Below are 10,101 nucleotides of genomic sequence, written 5' to 3'. Positions count from 1 at the left end.
ATCGAAACCCTCTGTTATTAATCAGGTGCACAGTTGCCCATTACGTACCCAGCATGTGACAATGTTTAGGAACTTATTTGGCTGTTCCACCTGTGACGAAGGACTGGACGCTAGTGGGTAAAGACTGTAGATGTTGCCAAATATTATCGAAGTCACAGGACAATCTGTCACACCAAAGAGTTAGTTTCTCAAGCCCAAATTATAATAGTGCCCAAGTTGACTAACATCAGTCTAGAAAAAAAAAAAAAAAGCTGTGGAAAATGTTAACAATGAAGGTTAACTTTGACATGTGTGACTGTGCCTGCTATGTTGGCATGTGTCTGCCCTCCCCACCCTTTGTTACCCTAGGCAACCCCAGCCAGTCATCTGCCTTTCAAGTTCTCCAGGCAGAGTCAGGTCGAATCAGCTTTCTCTTCTCAAAATTTCCCAATCTTGGAAGGATACACACCAAGTACCCTTTACCGAAGCTATCCCAGTGGAAAATTCTCCAAACTAAAATCTTGTCCAGAATATGACCATGGTCCTGCGGGCCACACTGAAGACCCTCCTTGTGGTGGGAGGAACAGCTGTAGTGATTATGTGTCTGAGCTCCCACTCAGCTGAGAACAGTGTCACCACTCCCTGAGCAGTAAGTCTCTCTCGAATTTTCGAGCCTGGGATAGCTTCATGATTTGTGGTGCTGAGGTTGGCTGTCTTATCCATGGCGAGTGCCAGAAGGTTGTGTTTTGAAAACACAGGTTCTTATATCACATTGTTCTCAGCTTCGGGGATGTAACTGAGAATCTCTATCATAGGGAAGTTGTTAGATCATTTCTATTATGAGCACTCAGGGCCACACTCTGGGATCTGGACAAATGGAAGAAGCTCTGATTACATGAAAATACATGACCTTCAATATGTGTGTGCTAATCACTTGTCTAATGCTCTGATAAAATACCTGGGCTAAAAGCAACTTATAAACAATTTATTTTGGTTTACAGCTCCAGAGAGAATACAGCCCCTCACATGGGTAAGAAATGAGCATAGGACCATGAAAGAAGAGGATCATATCTCATCTACACACAGAAAGCACATACAGAGAGACCAAAGAAAGTGGGGCCAGGCTATAAAAGCTCAAAGCCTTCCATCTGTGACATACTTCCTCTAGTGAGGCTCATCTCCCGAGGGCTCCACAACCTTCCATGTCAGCACCACCTCCTAAGGACCGTTGGAGGGTTAAGATACACAAGACTGTGAGGGACATTTTGCATTCAAACTACCACACTGTGAAACTATGATGGAAGACAATCAGACTAAACAAGTCAATCTAAAGGTGGCCCATGTGGCTCAAACCAGTCGGGGCTCTGAAAGTCTTCTAGAATTTGGACAGAAGGTTTCTGACCAGATAGAAGACCCATGGATAAAAGACATTTAGATTTCTTAACTTAGGGACAGAAGGACCCAGATGTGATAACTTGGGCCAAAAGATTCACTGGTGGGAACAGATTAGTGCTTCATTCACTAAGGACTTCATTGGCCCACCTTGGGTGGGATAGCTCTCGGGGCTTTCTTCCCTTGGTTTCTCCCATGAAGCTGCAGGCAGGGCCTCACATCTTGCCTCAGCGTGCACAGATGTACCCAATACCACCTCTTGTTAGCTTTGTTTATTTTGTTTTGTTTTTAAGGAAGCAAAATAAATAGTTATTTGCACAAATTTCATTAAAAGCCAAGAAAAAAAAATCAAACAATCCAAACTGTGTATATTGGAATGATTAGATTTGAAGCATCCACATTCAAAACACAGGAAACACTAGGAATCAACAATCCAAGATGATAAAACCAGAGCTAAACAAGAAAGGGTGTTCTTCTTTGTCTCCAAACTTTACGCAGTCCATTCTGTCCTTCCATGATGCACAGTCGTGAAGCAGCTTTGGTAAAAGTTGCTTTGATACAGAGAAATGTTCGTGGTACAAAATCTGGAACGTCTAACTTTTTATTATTATTATTATTATTATTATTATTATTATTATTATTATTATTATTATTATTTTCTTTATTTACATTTCAAATGCTATCCCAAAAGTTTCCTATACCCCTCCCCCCCACCTCTGCTCCCCTACCCACCCACTCCCACTACTTGGCCCAGGCCTTGCCTTGTGCTGGGTCATATAAAGTTTGCAAGACCAAGGGGCCTCTATTCCCAGTGATGGCCGATTAGGCCATCTTCTGCTACATATGCAGCTAGAGACTCGAGCTCAGGGGGTACTGGTTAGTTCATATTGTTGTTCCACCTACAGGGTTGCAGCCCCCTTCAGGTCCTTGGGTACTTTCTCTAGCTCCTCCATTGGGATGAAGGAGGGTTAGTTCTCCCTGATTTCTGAGCTTCCCATCCCTGAAGCCACTTTGTCTGGTATGGCACCAGTGTGCCCATCCTCTTACTGGGGACACTGTGACCAGGATGACAGACTTAGATCAGCTTAGGGTTTACCCTAGCTTGAGGCTGTAGTGCCAGTGTAGCATGGTCGTAGAGCTCTTGGAATATGCTGTCAAGAGAGAGGTTAGTGTGATCAACAAATCCTGCTGATTGATAGACTCTGTCAGTCGCAGATAGACTCTGCCCCTCTGGGCTCACTGCCTCCCATCTCTCCCTGTTCTAAGTGTGCAGTCTTCTCCCGGCCCCTCCTCAGCAGGATCCCTCCTTTCTCTGGGCATTCCTGTGCAGTTTTATACTCCCTAAATTGCTCTCCCATATTGATCTTATTATTTCTGCCAGCCTCAGAGAAGACACCTCTCACTGTGGTAAGAAGAGTCTCAGAAGTGATGGAACCAAGGCAGAGAGAGAATAAAGATGGTACCACAGAGGCATGACAGGTAAGACCGGGTGACCTCACACTGAAAGTGAGACTCACTGACTGAATTATAGAAAGCTTGCCACCGGAAACATTTCTTTCATTTGATGCAAACTTCGTATAATCTAAAACTGTCTCTATATAAAGCATGATCCGTGCGTGGTGTCTGCAGAGAAGAACTGTACCTGTGGATTTGTGTTTGGTGTTTGCTAGTGGACTGGACTGAGAACCACAAAGATTGAAATCACCTCAATGAACTATTTCTAAATATGCCCACTTCCCCCATCTCCTAAAATCTTTTCTTTCCCACTACTTCTGGTGGTAGGCTAGAGGGGAGGTTGAACACTTATCAAAGCTGGTTGTGAAAGTTATATGCCTAGAGAGGCCAGCCTGGGCTACAGGCAACCCTGTCTGAGCACAGCAGCAATCCCCGACTGTGCATCTGTCTGCTGACGACGGCAGCAGCGTCCGGGCTGGGCACAGACTCAGGGTGCTTATTGTCTGACAAGCTCACCACGATCTGACAGCTGGGGCTGGGCGTGTTAAACAACGCATAGCTGTGCCACCACATTTCCATCAGCAGCAATGCTTTCCCAGTACAGCAAGAAGAACAACTGACCCTGACCCGGACCCTCACCCTCACCCTCACTCTCACCCTCACCCTCACCCTCCCTCACCCTCACCCCGACCCGGACCCTCACCCTCACCCTCACCCTCCCTCACCCTCACCCCAACCCTCACCCTCACCCTCACCCTGACCCGGACCCTCACCCTCACCCTAACCCCAACCCTCACCCTCACCCTCACCCTCACCCTCCCTCACCCTCACCCAAGCCTAACCCTCACCCTCACCCTCACCCTGACCCGGACCCTCACCCTCACCCTCACCCTCACCCTCACCCGGACCCTCACCCTCACCCTCACCCCAACCCTCACCCTCACCCTCACCCTGATCCTGACCCTGACTCTGACACACTGGGCCCCTGATCTCACCCATGGGCAGTTAGATTTGAAAGCAATCAGGTTTTATAGTATGTTTCTACCTTCCTCTCACACCATCTTCCCCACACATCCCCCAGTGAGAAGCAGCAGCTATTCTACCCATAGTAGTTTCCTTATAAATCCCACAGGAAGCTGCAGCCTGGAAGACCTCAGAAGTGAGAGTCTGGAATCCATGGCCTCTAATTCCTAAGACCATTTAACAATTCTATGAAGATTTGATGGGATAAAATCTAGATCTACTGTGATTAAACGTCTATGTAATTGTCTGGGAATTATTAATCCATTTTCCATTTCCTGTGGAAAAAATCAAGGAAATTATTGCTGTGGGCAGAAGTTCAACAAAAAGGAGAGGAAGGAAGGAAGGAAGGAAGGAAGGAAGGAAGGAAGGAAGGAAGGAAGGAAGGAAAGAAGGGAGGGAGGGAGGGAGGGAGAGATGGAAGGAGGGAGAGATGGAAGGAGGGAAAGAAGGAAGGGAAAAAAGAAGGAAGGGAGGAAGGAAGGGAAGAAGGGAGGGAAGGAGGGAAAGAAGGAAGGAAAGAAGGAAGAAAGAAAGAAAGGAAAGAAGGAGGGAGGGGAAGAAGGAAGGAAAAGAAGGAAGGGAGGGAGGGAAGGAAAAGGGATAGAAAACAGGAAGGAAGGAGGAAGAAAGGAAGGAAGGAAGGAAGGAAGGAAGGAAGGAAGGAAGGAAGGAAGGAAGGAAGGAAAGAGAAGTTATGCGGGGCTCTGAAGTGGCCTCATCCTTTTGAATGATAGATTGAGGTCAGAACAGGCAATGTTCATATGCGTGAAATGTCTGTGTACCGCATTAAATGTACTCTGATGGGTTTGAATAGAACATTGCAGTAATCCGGTAGCACGCTTCTTTCTTTAGCAAGGTTATTCTGTCTTATCATTCTATTGACCTGGAAGACTCATGTTTCAGGGCAGCTGTCACTGTGTAAGAATCTCAGAGTGGGTTAGGGTTAAACTCTATTGCCTACCGTAGCTGAACTGCCTGGTCGGGCTCAGTGGGAGCTGATGCAACTTGATGTCTCAGGGCAGGGTGGTACCCAAGCAGGGGAAGTCTCCATTTCTCTGAGGAGAAGGAGGGGGGAGGTAACGGGGGTAGGATTTGTGAGTGTGGGACTGAGAGGAGAGGAGGATGTGAAACAAACAAACAAACTAGAATGTCACGGGGTTCTTATTCACTCTCATGGAAGTTGATCTGAATACAGGAATTGATGTCTTTCTCCTAGGAAGGAGCTAGAAAGTCTTGTAAGCTTGTTTTGATGGCACAGAATTAGAAACCTTGGTGGCAGGGGCCAGGCTGATGTAGGTCAGAGAGAAACCCTCTTTCCTCTTGCTCTTCCACCAGGATGAGTGACAGCAGGAAACTCCTGCTTCAACAGCCCTGATCCGAGGGAGCCAAAGCCAGTTGTGGGCCTTTGGAGATGCAAGTCTGACACTCAGAAACCATGTCAAGGTAATTTATGAGATAAAAGGGCACCAACAGATTGGGAAAGGATTTTTACCAATCCTAAATCTGATAGAGGACTAATATCCAATATATACAAAGAGCTCAANAAGCTGGANTCCAGAAANTCAAAAAACCCCATTAAAAAATGGGGTACAGAGCNAAATAAAGAATTCTCAACTGAGGAATATCAAATGGCTGAGAAACACCTGAAAAAATGTTCAACATCNTTAGNCATCAGGGAAATGCAAATCAAAACANCCCTGANATTNNATCTCACACCAGTCANAATGGCTAANATTAAAAATTCANGTGACAGCAGATGCTGGTGAGGTTGTGGAGAAATAGGAACACTCCTCCATTGCTGGTGGGATTGTAAGCTTGTACAACCACTCTGGAAATCAGTCTGGCGGTTCCTCAGAAAATTGGACATAATACTACCAGAGGACCCAACAATACCTCTTCTGGGCATATACCCAGAAGATCTTCCAACTGGTAATTGTCACTAGAAGGAAGAAGAAAGCAAGAGGTTGGAAGGGCATCAAAGATGGGAGGGAGGGCATTAAATGTCCAGGCAGAAAATGAGAAAGCACCCTGCTGTTAAGTGCTCGAGGGAATTGAGGTGCACTGTTATTACAGAGCCGTAATGAAAGCCTGGCTCAAGTGCCCTTCTACCTGTAAGCACAACTTCTCAGAGGGAGCCTGGATTCTCAGGGAAGATGATGATTTGCTTGGGATTTTTGCCCCTGAAGTATAAGAATAGCTTAGGCATTAGGTATTCCTAATTTGTTAGAACTTGTGAGTAACTGGCAAAGCTGGTGAGTATAAAAAGGCTGGGACTGCATTGGAGTCTAATAAAAAACCCCAATAAAAGTTTTAAACTAGTTCACACATCTGCAGTCTAATGGGGGTATACGGGAGGGGGTGGTATTACCTAATGTGAGCAATGGCTGGGGCAGCTACACCCTATGCTGCTGGATGTTTGCTGGAGTATGAGGATGAGGAGCAATGAGGGTGCCACCTTCCCCAGGTGGCAGTTACTGCTAGGCAGAGAACCTTCCCACGAACCTCCAGGGGACTGAATAAAAGAAGTTGCAGCCAATTCTCTCTGGGACTCCATAATTTGCACTTGTGAGCATTCTTGGAGCAGAATTGAGGCATGCTTCTTCGATGTCCAGATAGCTTTACCAGGAGGAAAAAAAAAAAAAGTCTGATGTTTGAATATCCCTGTGTAAAAATTATCAACTCTAGTCCCTGGGCCCCTGTCAGGGGTCAAAGACCCTGTTTCTCCTCATTCTGGGATTGGGGGACTTCACTGGAGTCCAAAGGAAAGGGAGCCAGTGCAGTGGAGGTGGGGAGTTCATGATCTCCTTTCATGGTTTAAAGTAATTCATGGAGAACTTGGGAAAATACAGAAGATAGAATTTTTAATAAAATACTTAAAACTTTATAAGTTGTTGATATTACATGCAAAAAAAATTTTTCTCCCACTCTAGAGTATTACAAAGTGTTTGCATTGTAAGCTGACATGCAAGTGTGTTTAATTAGGTGATGGATAGGAGTACTTCAGCACAGTGCATAAAACTGTCCAGCCTAAGGCCCAATCCTTGGCGCTGTCCCAGGAGAAGGTGCTGGGGGCACTTCCCAGCCAACAGTAGCAGCCTTCAAGGCCAGTGCCCACCAGGAGCACATAGATCAAGTCAGTTCCTACATACTGCTCACACATTTATATTAAAAAAGGAGAAAAATCTACCTTCTGGGATTTTTCCAGAGCTTCTACTAGTCTCCCCTCTCTCAGCTCATCAAGCTTAAAAATGGTTGCCTTTGTTAGCTCTCAGCCGACCTTTACCTTCCAGACTAAGGAGATTTGAAACCCTTCTCCCAAGGTTATGGGCTGTACAAAGGGCTTTTCAGTTCAGTATATTTTCCTGAGAAGAAAATCTTCTGTCTCATAAAAACATACACAAAAGCATGGGGAGTGGGGCAGTAGGCAGCAGACAGTCTGCAAAATTCCACCTTCTGTACCACCCCCCCCCCCGGGAGAAATGACAGCTGCTCTGGTGGCTACCACCAGGCGAATCTGAGGTCCAGACAACTGGCAAGCTCACCTACCTTACTTCAACAAGGAGGCTCACTGCAAGGAGGCTCACAACAAGGAGGGCACTGCCGGCCCGGCCTTTGTGCTTGAGTGGGAACTTCAAAAAGACAGAGATGAACTTTGCCTTCAGTAGACATCGTTCACCTCCTCCTATGCTGCCCTTACCTCCAAAATCTACGTGCAGTGGTAGTCTCTAACGCATTAAGTGGCAACCAGCAAACGTCTATGAATGTCACTCTCTAACCTGGACTCCATAGTTATCCCTGCCTTCTATTGTTCGGTAGAACATCCAGAGAGCATTTGAGTAATGAAGTTGGTCCCAGGAAATTTCATGAAATCAGGACATTCCTTCTCAGTTGACTGGAAAGGAAGTTCCTTTAGTTCTAACTTGTCTCAGAGAACCTGAGATATTAGCTTCATTTGATATGGAAGAACCCTACTGAAACCCAGAGATCCAACGCTGAACTCTATCTGGACTATCTACACATGTGGATTAAGACAGTTCCACTCAGGTGCAAAGAAACCACCCTATTTTGAGTGACAACCCCACTGAATGAGGCACTAGGGATTCACTGAAGAGCATTCATGTGACTAGTAGAAGGGCTAATGTCTGGGTCTAGTCTGTCTGTCTGGTCCCAGAATGAGCATGGATCTTAAGTCCACTATGGTGTCCCCCCTTCTAGTAAAACATAACAGACCCAGAAGTGCTGCCTTGATGTTTCACAGAGAGGAACAAGATATTCAGAGAGAGAGTAACCTCGTATTCCCTACCCACCCATTTCTCCCCAGCGGGAGTAATCTTAAGTTAAAAGGACTCACGTGAGTCTAGGCACATGGTGGATACATGTGAACCTGGCCACATAGTGTTGTTCTTCCAGAAAGAGACATCCATCAGAGTTGGCCAAAAGGAAGGATTGGCACAGAAGAGCCACGAGAGGAAGAAAACTAAGCCTGAGGTTAACAGCTTTGGGTGTCGACTGACCAGGAGCATTTTGGGAAGAAATTGATAAGCATCCAAAGACACTGCCTTGCATGCGTTAGACATTGCCAAGCTGCTAAGAATGTTTGGAAGTTCAGAGTGGGACTTGCTGGTGCTGGTGAAATTTCCAGTCAAATAAAACTTTTCCTGTGGCTTGTTACACTAATTTTCTGTGGTAATAAAAAAAAAAAAAAAAACAATCTTTATAAAAGCATTTTATCTCCTAGATATGTTCAGTTGAGTGTCCTTTGGGGGTGTGATACCACTTCTCCTGGGAGGGACCCACACACCCCTTCGAAGGTTCTGTAGCCATGGCATTTAGAGATGACACACCATGCTAGTCTACACCCCAGAGCAGAGCTTCAGGCTCACGACTTCAGCCTGGAGATTCTCAAAGCTGTCTCTGACTTAGGAATACCAAAGGACCACTATACATGTTCTAATAAGAAGTAAAATATGGCCACAGACCTCAGGAAGGATTGGTTACAAGACCCATTCACACGTGGATGGTGTCAATCTCTTTGTCTGCCTTTAACTGTGACACTATTAATAGCTAGGGACACTTTGTTCAGCTTCCTCCTGGAAACAAGCTACAAGGCAGTGGAGAGAAATGAGCAAAACTGTGAGCCCCTGGCAAAGATGGCGCAGCACAGCTTCTGTTACATCTTTGACTACCAGGTCTTTAAAACTATGACCCAGCACAGGGGAAGGCCAGGGCCAAAAAGTGGGAGTGGGTGGGTAGGGGAGCAGGGGTTGGGGGAAGGTATAGGGAACTTTCAGGATAGCATTTAAAATGTAAATAAAGAAAATATCTAATTTTAAAAATGGGGGAAAAAAACTGTCACACGGGAGCCAAGACACACATTTGCTCACCATAGCACTACTGCTGAAGTAAAATATTTTAGAAAAAGACTTCTCCATTTTCAGAACAAAAAATTTTATTTCCCATTCAGATATATTTAATCAGACACGGCAATGCCCTCCTTGACTGTCCTGAATATCCTTTATTTTATAGTACCATTTTATAAGTAAGTAAAAAGTGACCATTCCTGACCATTGCTTGACAAATAAACCTGTTTGTTTGTTTGTTTGTTTTTTTAAGTATAAAAAAAAGAGAAAAAATGGGTCCAAAGCTGTCTGTGGGAAGGACAGCATCTGCTGGATTTTGGCTTCTCTCTCCCTCCCTCCTCCTGGCATTTATGGACAGGGCCAGGACTAAGCAAGCACAGGCACAGAACACTGGAAGGCCTTCCATCAGCTCACAGTGCCTGCTGCCTGCTGCTGTCCATGAAGGCCTTTGATGAGCTCACAGTGCCCGTGGCCTGCTGCTGTCCATGAAGTTGTAGGACAATGTTCTAGAAGAGTGTCTCAACATTGCTGTGAGAGGAAATTTCACTTTTGACCTTCAGTGAAAGGAGGTAGAGAGGCTAGGCAGCTTGCGGTGTTCAGTGAAGTCTACACCACAGGGCTCTATTCCCCAGACTAGAGATTTTTTAAAACTCAAAACTATGATACACATAATCATAATAAGAATAAATGACAGCTAATTGCTGAATTCTGTCCTAATGTCTTTAGATATAAATGACAAGTTGTTTTTAGCTACATGACAATTTCCAGTGCTTACATTAAGACACAATTGAACCTTGTCATGTGTCCTAGTCAGGGTTTCTATTCCTACACAAACATCATTACCAAGAAGCAAGTTGGGGAGGAAAGGGTTTATTCAGCTTACATTTCCATA

The sequence above is a fragment of the Mus pahari genome, chromosome 5 (assembly GCF_900095145.1).
Source record: "Mus pahari chromosome 5, PAHARI_EIJ_v1.1, whole genome shotgun sequence".
Lineage (NCBI taxonomy): Eukaryota > Metazoa > Chordata > Mammalia > Rodentia > Muridae > Mus > Mus pahari.
The sequence above is the reverse complement of the archived record's forward strand: the minus strand, read 5'-3'. Positions refer to the sequence as shown.